This window comes from Lithobates pipiens, unplaced genomic scaffold (genome assembly GCF_037356315.1).
Source record: "Lithobates pipiens isolate NorthernLeopardFrog02 unplaced genomic scaffold, aLitPip1_a1.2 Scaffold_18, whole genome shotgun sequence".
Lineage (NCBI taxonomy): Eukaryota > Metazoa > Chordata > Amphibia > Anura > Ranidae > Lithobates > Lithobates pipiens.
Genome location: NW_027507758.1, coordinates 191,741,068 through 191,757,297, shown reverse-complemented (window position 1 = coordinate 191,757,297; position 16,230 = coordinate 191,741,068). Strand labels below are relative to the sequence as shown.

The following is a 16,230-nucleotide window of genomic DNA, read 5'->3' as shown; positions in this document are numbered from 1 at the left end:
AGCCCAGTTTTTTTTCTGCCTAGTGTAGGAGAAGGACCTGGCTCCTGGTGGGGACCATTGGTCCTGGGAATTTTTTAGTTTTTTTCAGCATTTTTGATTCCTATGATCTACAATCAACAGCCGGGCTGGGTGACAGGCTGGTAGTCTCCATAGCCTGGTCATCAAGCCTGAGCAGACTTTAGCTACGTGCTGAGTCGGCCACGACATGCCTCGTCTGATCGTACTGCTCGGGTGATGGGTCTGTCTGTGGAATGCGTCCAGCAGTCCCTGCAGGAGTGGTAAGTATGGTTCCACCTTTCTAGGCAGGATGGAGCTGCTGAGCATTCCCTGGGAGGTCGACTAATGGGTCTCTCACTCTCCCTTTATTCTCTCCCTGCCCCTTTCCCTCCTCCCATGCTATGGGCCGCTGTGTAACTGGGCATATAGGGGTGCGGTGCATGTACCTGGCCAGGGGTCCTCCCGGGGGGGGGGGGGTTCTGAGTCCTGGCAGGGGGCTGTGCTGGGTGTTGTTGGTCCGTTCGTCCTTTTCCCTGTTTTCTTGGGCCATGGTGGGGTGTTTCAGTATATATGCCATGTGTGGAGGCCGCCGTGGGGACTGCAGCCATTTTTCTGTAGCCACAGCCAGTTTTTTCCCCTTCGTACATTTTCTGCAAGTCCGGTGGCCAATCTTCCCGGCACCCTCAGACGTTTCCTGCTGAGGCGGCCATTTTGTTGTAGCCTCTGCTTATTTTATCTCTAGCGGTGGGTGACTGTTTCTTTTTGGAACAGCATGAATTTTACACAGAACACCTTGTGGCTGGGTCAGGGTGGTAAATCCAGTGGGGGGCCCCTCAGTCTGTGGCAGTTAGGAGGGTGGGCATTTGGTGTTACTTCCCTTAGGTCACTAAATGGTGACAGGTGAGTGTGGGTCAGCATGGCGTCAGAAGCTGGCGTTTTTTCCCCAGACATTCCTGTTATGGCAACCGGTTCCCCTGCACCTGTGGTGCCTATGGAAGCTCTGTCGACGGTCCTGGAGTCCTTTGTTGCCAGGGTGGAAGAGGCATACAGGCGTAACGGGGGTAAAAAACATCCCCCTCCCACCGTCTTCTGGGGAAAGCTCTGATTCACACTCAGGTCCTGCTGTGGCAAGCGGCCCCTGCCACAGAGGGGAGGCCGAGGGGATCCCGGTGATTTTGATTGCCCCAGATTGGCCTTGGCGTCCTTGGTACGCCGACAGAGTATGAATGGTGGTGGATGTTCCTTGGCGGCTGCCGATGCAAGAGGACCTTCTGTCGCAAGGTCCAATACTTCATCCTGCTTTACAGTTGCTGGTTTTAAGGGCATAGCTGTTGAAGGCCAGGTGCTAAGGGGCCGAGGGCTGTCAGATTCGGTAGTCTCTATTATGCTGAGGGCACTGAAGTCATCATCTCGGAAGATTTATTATCGGACGTGTAAGGCCTACATCTCCATGTGTGAAGTGATGGTGTTACGTCCGTGTACATATTCAGTTTCCAGGATCCTGCTGTTTTTTCAGCAAGGAGTGGATCAGAAGCTTGCCTTTAAGCATCTTTAAAGGGCAGGTATCAGCTTTGGCTGTCTTTTTTTTTTCAGCGACCTTTGGCGATTCATTCATTGGTGAGTCGTTTGTTCAGGGGGTTAGACATGTGGCCCCTTCGGTTCGACCACCGCTGCCTCTGTGGGATTTGAATCTGGTGATCTCGGTGCTTCAGAAACCACCATTTGAACACATTAGGGAGATTCCCTTATTGACACACTTAGAAAGTAGTCTTTCTTGTGGCGATTATATCTGCCAGAAGGGTTTCTGAGTTGGCGGCCTTGTCATGCAAGTCTCCCTACTTGGTCCTCCACAAGGATAAGGCGGTGCTGTTGTTTTGGCCTTTCATCTAAATGAGGACATTGTGCTTCCGTCCTTATGTCCTCGGCCGTCACACCCCAAAGAGATTGCTTTGCATTCCTTGGACATGGTCTGGGCTCTGCGGGTGTATCCCTCTGCTATGGCTCCTTTTCGGACTTGCTGTTTGTATCAGTGGCTGGTCCGAAGAAGGGCCTGGCGGTCTCATCGGCCACCATTTTTCGGTTGATCACACAGATTGTGGTTCAGGCTTATGCCTTAAGGTGGCAGATGCCCCCCCTTTCCTGGCACGGCGCATTCGACCAAGGCAATTGGTGCCTCCTGGGCTTTCCGACATCAAGCATCAGTTTCCCAGGTGTGTAAGGCAGCGACCTGGTCGTCCATTCACACTTTCACCTAAATTTTACAAGGTTGATGTGAGCGCATCCTCGGATGCTTGTTTTGGCCGCAAGGTTTTGCAGACGGCTGTTTAAGGTTGCAACTCCTCCGTTGAGGCGCTCTGGTTGTTATGGGTGGAGCTATTTTCTTGTTCCCACCCCTCATTTTTTTTTACACTGCTTGGGGATGACCTTAAGGTCAAGATAAAGATGCTGTGTGGGTCAATAAACGAAAGGGAAAATAGGATTTTTGTACTCACCGTAAAATTCTTTTCTCTGAAGTTCATTGACGGACACCGCACCCACCCCTCCTATTTATGTTTGTACTGCTTTTTGACGAACTGAGCTGCTGGATGCAGTGTGAGGGGTTATAGTCAGTAGGACCGCCCCCTGGGCGGTACTGTGCAGTTTTGCTGTTTTTACGTGTTCTGCCTAGTCCTCTCCTGAAGGTGGTGATATAACCTAAGGTCAAGATGAAGATGATGTGTCCATCAATGAACTTCAGAGAGAAAAGGATTTTACGGCGAGTACAAAAATCCTATTTTTCTGAAAGCACATGACCAGTAGAATACAAATAAGGTGCTATTGATTTTTAAGCCACAGTGATATCTGTGCAAATGTTAATGAGAACAATATATTCGCAAAAAATATACTAAAATCATTATTAGCAGATAACAACATAGCACATTTTACAAAATTCCTACTAAATATAAAAACTAACCTGTATTGAGTTATAACCACTATTTGTAAGTTTTAGATTGCACCTTTTTGAAAAATGGTGAAAGTTGAACATACACAAAAATGTAAATGTCCAAGATTCTCAAAAAATCTAGAAGTTTTCATTTTTCCCTTAAAGCTTTCAGAGTTTAAAGATCCCCAAATCATATATTTTGTGAAAGCGTATGACCTGTAGAATAAAAGGATGGATAGTTGCGCAAATGTTTATCAAAACAATATGTAGCACTAACCCCCGAAGGAGCTGCTGGTTTGATTGGGCTTACCGTTACCTTCTTCACTTCGATTTGTGTCTAGGGGTTCCCGTGGTAGATGGCCCAGAAACTTTAGAGACTGACGACAGATCCGCTTTAAGGGATTTTTATTTGCAAAAAACATAATTAACGAACAGTCTCTTAGTATAGGATCAGAGGATTAGGAGGAAAGGTTCAGGTACTCTTAGTGTCAAAGTCAATAATAAAGAACTCTCTTACTTTGACTAAATCCAGAGAATAGCCATTCACTGCTGGATGTTCACTCAAGTTGGATAGTCCCTCTCTCACAAGGCCTAGCAACCAACAAGGTGCTTAAATCAGGAACACGTCTCTGCCACAGACGTTGTTGTAGAACATGTAGGAAACTAGAACTTGTAGAACACTTGTGTAATACCTGGATCTTTCAGCCAGTTTGGCGATACCCACGAGATTGGATTCACTTGGGTCCCTCAGCCTCACCAAGCTCTTGCTAAGAAGCCAACCCGTACGTGGCCTTCTTCTGAAGAGTCCTTTTCTGGATAGCTATGAAGTTGCTGGGCCTCTCCACAACCGGAGACAGCACAAGACCAACTCGGAATCCTTTCATTAGTTTCCTTGCCTCGGGCTAGCCGGCCTGAGACACAGTCGGGTGGATCCGTACCGCAGGCCATAGCCTTCCTGGTGGCTGGTCAGGAGGACCAGAACCATTGAGTCAGAACCTACTTTCTGGACCGGAACCCCGAACCACGTGACGTCCACATCTTAAGTACCCTCTCCCAGAAAGCACAGCAAGAGTGAAACTCCCACTGCGCAGGCTCCGAGAGAAAGTAACCTTAAAACACCCAACCAGACTGTGGTTCCATGCCTGCCAGAAGAGACGGTGCCCCCGGTGGCCAGGCTGAACACCCTATAGTCCAGTCAGACTGATGCTGAGGTCAAAATTTGGAATAACTATACCTAAACCAAACTGCAGTTCAGGTGAAACCTTAAATTTCAAAACATAGCGCATGCTCTTCAGGAGCTGCCGCTACAAATATATTCACTAAAAAGTCTCCAATATCATTTTTAGCATATATAAACACACCAAATTCATGCAAAATTCCTACTAAATATAAAAACTTAACCTTATTGATTTAATAAATAACTAATATTGGTAATTTTTAAATTATGCCTTTTTGAAAAAATGTAAATAAGCAAATTTCTCTAAAAATCTGAAGGTTTTCATTGTTCCTTTATGGCTTTCAGAGTTTGTTAAAGACTCCCTAAACCATATATTTTCTGGAAGCATAAGACCATTGTGGGCTTCTTGAGGGTAGGGACTGATATGTGTGTGCAATGTACAGGGATAGGGACAATTTTAGAAACTCACTCAGGTTGAACTGGATGGACTGGTGTCTTTATTCAACCTTACTAACTATCTAACTATGTGACTAGTAGAATAAAAGGAAGGTGCTACTGATTTTCAAGGCCCCACGATATTTGTGCAAATGATTACCAAAGCAATATTTTCGATAAAAATACACTAAAATCATTAATAATGAATTCATACATGGCAAAATATAGATAATTCCTGCTAAATTCCTACTAAATATAAAAGTTAAAACTGTATTGAGTTAAAAATAACAATTAATTGTACATAAATTGCACCTTTTTGTGAAATTGTGAAAACTGAAGGTACACAAAACTGCAAATAAGAACAATTTACAAAAAAAAATCCAGAGGTTACCATTTTTCACTTACAGCTTTCAGAATTTGAAAAGACCCCGCAAACCAGGCATTTTCTGAAAGCACATGACCTGTAGAATAAAAAAAAGCACTACTGATTTTTTGGGCCCCACAATTGTGCAAATGTTCATCATATCGCTATTTTCACAAAAAATACACTAAAATCATTAGTAGTGCATATAAACACAACATAACTTACAAAATTCCTGCTAAATTACTACTAAAGCATCGTTTACATGTCTCACACTAAAGTGTATGCCTCTGGAGTGCCATGTTTATCTACACATCGATCCACAGGTGTTCTGTGTATCCCTGTACTGGCAGTCCCATTTATGTAAATTGGGATTTAATGGCTGCATAGGCATAGCTGCTGTTCCAAATCTGACATCCCTGTGGGTGCACGACCCCGAACGCAGACAGTGAGCACAAGGACAAGGAAGTGGACCTACAAGGATGTCAAATTGGGAGCAACGCTTCTGTTCGTGCAGTTGCTACATCCAAAATGACATCAATAGGACTGCCTTCACAGAGATGGATGGAACCCCCGTGCGTACCTGCAAAGGTACGCTGTGTATGCCTTGTATGAACAAGGCCTTGGGTCCCTTTCACACAAGCAAACCGATCCATTTTTCAGGCAGGCCCAATCAGACATTCCATTGTGCCCCATGTAGAGGCTGATATAAATGTGTCCGTTTACACCCGCCTACATCTGATCCAGTCCACAGACGGATGGGGATCCCATTCTTCATCCATCTAGCAGAAGGGATTGGATGAAAATAGACTGGCGGTCCATTTCCATCTGACCGCCCCTTAGAGAACAGCAGGCTGTGTCTGTATCTGCTCTGCATCTGTGGAACGGATGCAGACATGTAATTTGCCTGCTCAGTGGGGATCAGCAGACAATTACTCAGTCATGTAATACTTTTACTTACTATTTTTTTGTCCTTTCTTCATACAAATAGAGCTTTCTTTTGGTGGTATTTGATCACCTCTGGGTTTTTTTATTTTTTGCGCTATAAATTAAAAAAGACCAAAAATGTGAGGGGAAAAAACAAATTTTTCTTAGTTTCACAATTTATACTGCTACATATCTTTGGTAAAAATAACCAAAATTATTAGATATTATTTGGTCTTTGTGAACGTTGGAGAGTCTACAAGCTGTGGTGAAAATCATAAAAAATTGATCACACCTGATGTACTGGTGGATCTCATTTTTTGTGACCCGAACAAGCGAGGAAAGTACAAATACCCCCCAAATGACTCCTTTTTTGAAAGTAGACATTTCAAGGTATTTAGTAAGATGTAAAAAGAAAAAATATTGCGCTCCTAACAACAAAAATGAAAACTACACAAGCAGCGGCAAAGTAAAGTAAAATACACACAAAGAATACAAAGAAAAGGAAAAATGTAGCTGCGCTAACAATGATTCAACCTCAGTTAATGTGTGAATCTCCCTGATGATTAAACGTTAGTAAAAGGTGATAAAAAAATTGTTAAATTTATAAAAAATTATTATAATAAATTGAAATTAATAAATGACAATAATTCATATAAATGTACATAACAATAAATACAAATAAATGATATGTACATATAAAAGTGAAAATAAAAATAGATCGTGATGAAAATGGCCCAAAACCCAAAGTGAATAAACTCAAATTATAGTCCAATCAATATTTGAAGCAAAACGCGCAATCTTCCATCACCGAAAAGTGCAAAACACCACTAAGAATGCACGCTTACCAGAGGGAAAGCATTTATAGCTCACACAAAGTACACAGCAGGGTCTCTGTGGTGGGTCTCAAATTGCCATTCAAGATCAGACTGGAATCACACCCGGAAAGGCTTTCACATGTGAAGCAATGATCTCTCAAATGCCCGATAGGATCATTGGCTACGATCTTTGGACTGACAACGGTTAGGTGACATAGAGGAAGTAAGAGTCAATTTGCAAAGTTACATTTTGGTTGTAAACGCATTTTGATCGGTCAAGATTTAATGAAGCTGTGTCCGTCAATGAACGGAAGAGAAAATAGGATTTTTGTACTCGCTGTAAAATACTTTTCTCTGAAGTTCATTGATGGACACAGCACCCACCCCTTTTTTTTTTTTTTTTTACGCTATACTGCTTGTTGACGTACTGAACTGCAGGAGGCAGGCTGAGGGGTTATGGCAAGAGGGACCACCCCCTGGGTGGAACTATGCAATTCTGCTGTTTTTTACATGTAATACATGTTCTGCCTAGCCCTCTCCAGAAAGTGGCGTGATAACCGGGTCTCTTTAGGTAGACCCGTACAATCGCTAAGTGTAAAACATAAACATGACAGGAAGAATATATAATCTTTCAATGCTAGAATTTATGGTCATAAACCAAATCTATTGGAGCTAAACCTGGGAGAATTAACCAGGGGGCCTATAATTTGTCAAATTTGGCCCATTTACCCATGTGTTGATAAATAAGCTTCTCTAGGCTGTCGGTTTCACCCATTTGAGTAATCCATTCTTGCAATGTGGGAGGTTCTGTGGATTTCCAGTGTCTCAAAATCATTTTATGGACCTGAAAGAGAGCTCTACCAAAAGCTTGTCTAGGGATTTCCTCTATTGGGAGGCTATCTAGTATCCCTAGTAAGCAATGTTTAGCATCCAGTGGTATCTAGGCCTGAAAGGCTTTATTAAGAATATTAATGACCTTCTTCCAATATAGGTGTAGCTTTGGGCATCTCCATAAAAGGTGTATTCAATTTCCATGTTCTCTACTGCATCTAGTACAAGTGGAGTCTGGTCTCACCCCCATGCGGGCCAGCCTTGCCGATGTGTAATGTACCCTGAGGATTATATAGAGCTGTGTTAGTCTCTGGGCCACATTCAAAGAACACTGGGGAACCACCTGCAAGGCTTCCTCCCATTGCTCTTCCTCAAACGCTCCAACTGCTTGTTCCCACTGGGACACTAACTTCAGAGGAGAGCCCTGTAAGAAGATATTAAGCAGCATGGCATAACAGCAAGATATAAATCCGTTGAATGTGGTAACCTCAAACAGGTAATTGAAAACAGAAGTAGAATCTAAGGACCATTGATCCCCACCCCTCTTGGGCGTTAACCGCATGTTGGATTTGCAAGTAATAAAAGTACATTGAACCTAAAGTTCTCACGGAGCTAAGAAAAGTGCCTCAATTTTCTGTGTCTGAAAATATGGGTCATATGGGAGATACCAAACTGTTTCCACTTCGTCATAGGGCAGTTTCGCTATTTACTGATAATAATTATCCCATATGGGGCTATATTTAGTAAACCCGTTGACACCTTGCAACATCCTGACCTTGTTCCAAATCTTCTCCATAAGGGCATACATAGGGTAGAGTTTGTTAGATTTGTTAAAATATAAGGCTTCCAAGCCCTCTGCCACCCCTCTACCAGTCGTGAAACTAAGTAGCTGGGCGGCGGAGTCTAGTAAATTTAGTTACAAATCCTGCTGTGGTCGCACAACCCATGCGATGTGTTGCAGTTGGGAGCCTAAGTAATATAGCCAAGGCGCCAGCCTCTTTCGGATGCTGCAATTGCTCAAGTTTTATTCTTGCAGGCTTAGAGTGCCAAATTCGAAACTTTTTCAACGGAATGACCATAGGGGAATTGTGTAGCATATATAGCAATTATGGCATCAAAATCATTTTTATAAGATTTACCCTTCCCTTCAGGGACAATTTCAGCCTAGTCCATGCCTTAACCCTATCTAGGCAGAGATTGAGTAAAGGAGTCAGATTAAGTCTGACATAGTCTAATGGGCATGGAGTGACCTGTATACCTAAATGGCGAAAGGATGCGGAAACTAGGATATCCTGTATGGTCAATAAAGGGGGGGGGGGGGGGGGGTAGGTGTTTGATCCAGTAACAGCAGTGAGGACTTGGTCCAGTTAATAACCAGTCCTGAATACTCTCCAAATTGCTGTACGACCCTCATAGCCTCATATAATGAAGTAGATGTATCACCCAGGAACAACATGGTGTCATTAGCGTGTGTCATTATTTTTTCAGGAAGTTCTCCATAGTAAAAACCATGTATTAGGGTATTAGAGCAGCCAAGGGTTCAATGGCCAGAGCAAAAAAATGGGGAGACGGGGGGGGGCAACCCTGCCTTGTGCCTCTATATAAGCTAAAGGTTGGAGAGATCTTCCCCCCCCTCCCCCTCCTGGATAGGTGCTGAATATAAGAGCTGTACCCATAAAATAAACCGACTACCGAACCCAAATCTCTGCATGACTGCCCAGAGATATGCCCATTCAATGCTGTCAAAAGCCTTGTGGGCGTCAAGGGACAGTAACACTCGATCCCCTTTGTTATCCGCTGAGGATTGAATATTCAGGAAGAGTCTACGCAGATTAATAGCAGTTGACTTTTGGGGCATAAAACTGGACTGGTCTGAGTGAATAATAGTGGCGATTACCTTATTTAAACGTACAGCTAAAACCTTTGCGAAAATCTTTTTTTTTTTTTTTTTTTAAATCAGACTTTTTTTATTGTGCCAGCAAAGACAAAAAACACATTGCATACCATACTATGAGGCGAGAACTATAGCTGACCACTCCCCTCTGTGTATTAAGATCCTCACGTCTGGGGTATCCAAGCGAGTTTGCTGGAAACTCAACCCGTTTTAGCTGTCACTGTGTCAGACGAGCGAGCGTATAACCGCCGACTCAACGCAGCCGAACATATGTCCAATGGGCCATCTAGTAAACAATATTGCCCACAGCCTGGCCAGCCCTATGAACCCACACCCTCTTTGATCAGAGGCCATACGCACATGTTACCTTGCCTATTTGGTGTATACTCAAATCAGGTTGTGCCATCCACCATACCATAAATACCCTTTAAACCTGTAAAGAAATGGAGCTTACCAGCCGTGGATGCGGCAGTCTCTTCCTTGAACAAAAGTTTAACCTGTCCGGTGGACAATGCACATGTCTTTAAGGCCTCTGCTAGTGCATAATCAGTCATGGGGGTGCCAACTCAGGGGTTTCCAGCCAGGGTTGCCATATGGAATAAAATTTCTGAGCTGCATTTCTATGCTGATGTGTTAGGTGCTCCCTAATAAGGAATATAGTTGACCTGTTCTATCCATTGTTTTTTGGTTGAAACATGTATAGATAACCAAAACATTGCCACTAGCTTACAAGCTAAATACGATAATCTGATCACCGCTATGTTAATAGGGGTGGAATATATCTCGTCTACCTATCCCAAGATTCATATTAGGGGATCCAGTGGGACCCTAATCTGATAGACCGAGGAAATAACCTCTGTGATATAACCCCAATACCGATGCAACCTGGGGCAGCCCCATATCAAGTGAATTAGAGACCCCTCCTCCCCACAATGTTTGGGGCCTATAGAAGAGTCTCTCCTTCCCCATCGTTGTAGTTGTATAGGTGTGCCGTAGGCCCTATGCATTAAGAATAAATGAGACAGTCTGTGCAATTGCGAAACAGAAGTAATCGACCCTGCCTGTAAGCATATATCCCATGTCTCATCATTTACTTCTCCTAGGTCCTCTGTTCAGCCCCTTCTACCCAACAGGGCTGCCAAATCTTGTATGGATGACAACAGACAGGAATAGATGTGGGATATTAGGCCCTTTTTTCTCCTGACCGAAGAAAACTTCTTTTATTAGGGAATGACTGAAAAGTATGAGTGTGGAGGTCGGATCTATAAAATTGATGCCTGGTTAAATTCTGTTTGTAAGTCCAGAAATTATTTTAGTGCGTTTTGGTTATTGAATTGGGAGATATTGCAAATTTCGGCCAACCTCCATGCCTGAAAGCCGTCCAATTGTAATGCTTCCACTAAATTAGGATTATCCCATAATGGGGTTTCTGCCAGAAATCCTAAGATCTTCAAGCTAGACCTGACTGTGGTCCAAAGTTTTTTAAGGAGAACAACAGTAGGCACAGTTAGTGGCAAGTGAGGTGATCCCGCCTCCAAACTAGCTAGTACTGAGATGTTCTGCGTTCCGGTCCCCAATAGTTTTTCGATTGAGTCAGATTTGCCCAGTAAGCCAAAGCCACACAAGTGTTGTAGTTGGGAAGCATAAAAATTGAGTTTAGGGTTAGAGACTGCGGCTCCTCCCTGATCTTTGCCATATTGCAGAGTGGAAAGACTTGTTCTGGCTACTCTTATTTTTTCCATGTCAAGGACCTGAACAGAGTATCAATACAATTAAACCATCTACAGAGTATCCACTGTGGGGAGTTATGCATAATGTATAATATTTGGGGGCACCAAATCATTTTAATAAGATTTATTCTTCCTATTACTGACCATGGAAGTTTGCACCAGTTATTACACGTCATTTGGAGTCTTTTAAAAAGGGGCAGGAGGTTCTCCTCCAGGTATGTCAACGAATTAGCAGAAACCTGTACTCTCAGATAATTAAAGGAGTAAACTACTTTGAGGGATTCCGCAGCAACCGGTAATGAGATTGCTGGATCGTCTACTGGCAAAACAACAGATTTGCTCCAATTGATGGAGTATCCCAACAAGGAGCCGAATTGTTGGATTACTTGCATAGCATTTGTAAGGGAAGTATCCACGTCCCCTAGATATAGTAGAGTATCATCCAGGTAAAGGGAGATCTTTTCTACGGTTAGTCTCCTATTAAAGCCCACAATGGATGGGGATGATCTGACAGTAGCCACAAGTGGTTCAAGGGCTAAAGCAAATAACAGGGGTGACAGTGGACACCCCTGTCTTGTGCCCCTAAAAAGAGGGAACGAAACTGAGACGTCTCCATTTACTCGGATCCTAGCCGTGGGGGCTGCATACAACAGACTTAACCACTGAATAAAATTGTCCCCCGCTCCAAAGCGCTTCAATACTTCCCATAGGTAAGGCCATTCAATGCTATCAAAGGCCTTAGCATCTAGGGATAAGAGCGCTCTTCGGGCCGGATTATCTACAGGTATCTGGAGGTTAAGAAAGAGCCGTCTAATGTTTATGGCCTTGGATCTAGATGGGATAAACCCTGATTGGTCTTTGGTCTTTGTAGATCACTTTATGAATAACTTTGGTTAGCCTGGTAGCTAGGACTCTTGCCAGTAATTTTACATCATTTGTTAATAGCGAAATGGGCCTATATGAATCTGGAGAGTGGGCCTCTTTACCAGGTTTCAAAAGAAGCACAATAATCGCTTCATTCATGGATTGGGGTAAACATCCTATTTCCCTTGCATCCTCGAATACCTCCTTTAAATGCGGTATCAGTGTTTCAGAGTAGCGTTTGTATACCTCTGCCAGCAAGCCATTCAAACCCGGAGACTTACCAGGAGAGGAAAGAGCCAACGCCTCCAGTATTTCATCAGCTGTGATGGGAATATTCAACTGCTCTGCATCCAGAGCCGGTAGCTGCAGGATTTGGCACTGTTCAAGAAAACATTCAATCTCTTCTGTGGAAGGCGAGACTTTAGAGGAGCACACATCAGCATAGAAATCTCTAAATGTGGATAGAATATCTGTGTGAGAGGAAACCAGGGTTCCAGATGAATTGGTTATTGCCTCTATATGGAACAATCCCTTCTGTGGCCTCACCATCATGGCAAGCATATGGCCTGTGTTTTCTCCCTTCGATATTTCTGTTGAAGGAAAAACCTTTTGGTTTAAGCCTTTGTTAAGACCAAGAGCTTAGCCATGTGCTAAGCTTCATGCCAGGTTCTCTCAGTATGTTCAGAGGGGGAGGCAACAAAAGCAGACTCTGCCCACTCAACCTCCTGCAGCACAGGTTGTTCCCAAGTCCTGGTCCCGGTCTTAATGGCATTGATGGATTTAATGAATTGGCCTCTTAAGTAGGCTTTTAGCGTGTCCCAGAAAATACCAGGGCTAGCCGAAGTTTTATTTAACTGAATAAATGTAATCAGGCTATTATAAATAGGATCAGGGCTAGGAAAGTGCGACAGCCAAAACGGGTTGAATTTCCAGCAAACCCGCTTGGACACCCCAGACGTGAGGATCTTAATACACAGAGGGGAGTGGTCAGCTATAGTTCTCGCCTCATATTGTGAGGAAGTTACGACTGGGAGCATCACATCATTGCCAAGACCAAGGTCAATTCTGAAAAGACCTCCGTGCGTTGCCGAGTGGCATGAGTAGCATTTTACCTGTGGATGATTTAGCCTCCAAACATCTCTCAACCCCAGCTCCAAAAGAAGCTGATCGAAGGATGTCTGTCCCCTTCTCAGAACACCCGCTGAGGCTCTTGTGGAAAACTTGTCAAGATTGGCATCCAAATAATTATTAAAGTCTTGTACAATAATTGCAGGAATGCCTGGGTGTTGTGATAGAAAGGTGGCCAGGGTCTTGACCTCCACCGAAAAAATAATGCATTGTAATGCTTCCAAAGAGCATAATAAAAATATATACCCACTGTGGGGGTCAATAAGTGAAGTTGTGCATACAAAGGGAACATTTGTACCAATTAACACACTAACCCCTCTGGTGTAGGACGAGAAGGCAGAGTGGAACTGGGCACCAAATAATTTGACAGAAAATGGGGACTCTTGACCAGGTAACGTGTCTCCTGTGGACACACCACAGAGGAACCCAGTCGTTTGATCACATGGAGTACTGCCAATCGATCACTCTGTCCCCAGGCCTTTTACATTCCAGCTTGTTATAACAGCTTGCTTAGCCATAAGGTATTAAAACAGACATATAAGACATGGGTCTTAAAGTGGTTGTAAACCCTTACAACACACTTTGACCTACAGGTAAGCCTAGATTAAAGTGGAAGTAAACCCACTTTTTTAACTTTTACCTACAGGAAAGCCTATAATAAGGCTTACCTGTAGGTAAAAAAAATATCTCCTAAACCTGTACGGTTTAGGAGATATTCCCCTCGGTATGCGCCGCTGACTGCAGCGGCGCATGCGCACAAGGGGGTTCTCTCCGCGAAAATCCGGCAGCGCTCGTCCGGCCGGATTTAAATCTCCCGCGCGCATGCGCGGGAGTGACGATATCGCGGCTCCGGCCACTCACAGCGCCGGAGCCGCGATACCCGGAAGAGACGCCGAGGGAGCATGTCGGCTTCCTCGGCGTGGATCGGGCGAGATGTCGGGGCCTCGTTCTAAGGTAAGTATTTCATAATGAGCTAGTATGCGGTGCATACTAGCTCATTATGCCTTTTGCTTTGCAGGTTTAAAAAAAAAAAAAAAAAAAATGCGGGTTTACTACCGCTTTAAGACTTACCTGTAGGTCCAAGAAATATCTCCTAAACCTACACGGTTTAGGAGATATTTGCCAAAAGATAGGCACTGCTTTCTACGGCGCATGCTCTGTAGACAGAGGCGCACTGAGTGTGGCACCGTCAACGGCGAATATGCCGCGCGTGACGGCTCTCGTGCGCATGCGCGGGAGTGACATCATTAGGCGGAGCAGCGAGACCCACTGAGAAGATGGATGCGCCGGACTACAGGGGACAGCGGTGACATTGCTGGCTCCTGTGTCAGGTAAATGACACATAATGGACTACTATGCGATGCATAGTAGTCCATTATGCTTTACCTTTGCAGAAAATGAAAGAGGAAGTAAACCCATCAGGGTTTACTTCCTCTTTAAAGGCACAAGGAATAGGCATATCATCATCTGGGTGGCATCCTAGAGGGAATAGAATGACATTGCATGGTAGGCAGTCTCTAACTAAAAAAATAAATCCTGTAATGTAGAAGGTTAGGCAGGCCTAGGGCACATGGACCAACTGGGTCCCAATCAACACAGAAAAAAAGCAGAAAAACTGTAATGTCCACGAGGGACTCTCAACTGGGGGGCTAAGTTCAGTAGCCAGCTTTGACCACCAATATCCATGAACATAGGTGGTACTGACACACCTTGTGAAAACAGTTTTCCACCATAACAGGATTTTGAAAACCTTTAACTAATCGGTTCCTGTGTAGAAAGTAAGTATTCCAGTGTACCGAGGATATTGATTGATATTCAAGTAGCTCCACACCTTCTGCCCTAGTCATCACGCAGGGAGCGCTCCTCTCTATCCAGCCAAGGCATTACCAGTTCGGGGTTATCTCCAAAGAACGAAGTCTCTTTTTTACATCATTAAACTGGGCTCACTGCTTTTGCACTTCTGCCGAAAAGTCCGGGAACAGATATATATTAGAATTATCCATCACCAGAGCATCCCCCAGAGTATGTGCCTTAGACAGGAGGACATCTCTATATTTATAATAGAGCAGTTTAAACAGGAAGGCTCTAGGGGGATTACTCGGTGGCTGAGGCCTAGAAGGAACCCGAGGCGCACGCTCCACTGCAAACATAGGAGAGAACATCTTCCCAAATTTTTCTAGCAGTCATTGCTCTATGAAATGTACTGGGTTCTTCCCTTCCATTTTTCGGGTATGCCAATGGCTCTAACGTTATTTCTGCAAAGTCTATTTTCTAGGTCATCGAGTTTTGCAGCGTGTTTAGCCACCATGAGCATGTGACTCCCTCTGCATAGGGGCCCAGTCATCCTCTATGGTGCTAATGCGGCCTTCAGTGGCAGATGTGCGTTCTCTCAATTTCTGCATGTCTTGGCGCAGAAAGTACATTTAAGCTTTCATCCCTTTAACCTCCATGGCCAGGACAGTGATAGAAAGGTTGCAGGGTGTAACCGCAGAAAAAATATGTGGGTTCAGGCCCAGCCGAGCCTATGGATGTGGCTGTTTGCAGGGTTTGGGACACGGAGGTAGTACTCTCTGCATCCCAGGGCAGTACCGGCGCTATGGGGTCCTCCAGGGGCACGGTGTCATCTGCACCTGACTGAGAACTGATATGATTCTCGGCTCTGTCACTGGGTAGCTCCGGCAGGTCCCGTGTCCCACTCTGGGAGAACAGTCTCTGTGCGGCTTCCCTGTATTTTGCTTTGGCCAACTTCAGGGCCGTGCCGCCATCTTGGGCCTCGTGGTCCGGAGCACAACGGGCTTTGGAGCCGCATCCAGACATCTTCCAAGCCATGGTTTAATGCAGTATCAGCCGGGCAAAGGTATTAGGGAGCACTGGGAGGCAGTTGGATACCAAAATCGGGTGATCCACAACAATTTACAGGATAAATGAAGGAAAGGTGTAGATATATCTAAAAATCTACATATTCTAGTATAGTGTATATACTAGTAAAATACATATTACTCTAGTATTCTACTATACTCACAGGGGCGTTTCAGGATGAATTAGCAAAGTCTTTGTATAAATGTGTCAGTCAATGGCCTCTCTCCTAGAGGGTGTGTGTAGAGGAGATTTGTATGTCTTTATCCAAGGCCGCATTTCCAACTTACTT

General features: G+C 44.3%; 1 protein-coding gene across 1 annotated transcript in view; it reads left to right on the top strand.

Annotated features, from left to right (window-relative positions):
* The window catches only part of SOS1 (SOS Ras/Rac guanine nucleotide exchange factor 1), a 415,017-nt gene that overhangs the window by 228,426 nt on the left and 170,361 nt on the right, over positions 1-16,230 (top strand). The window lies entirely within an intron of this gene.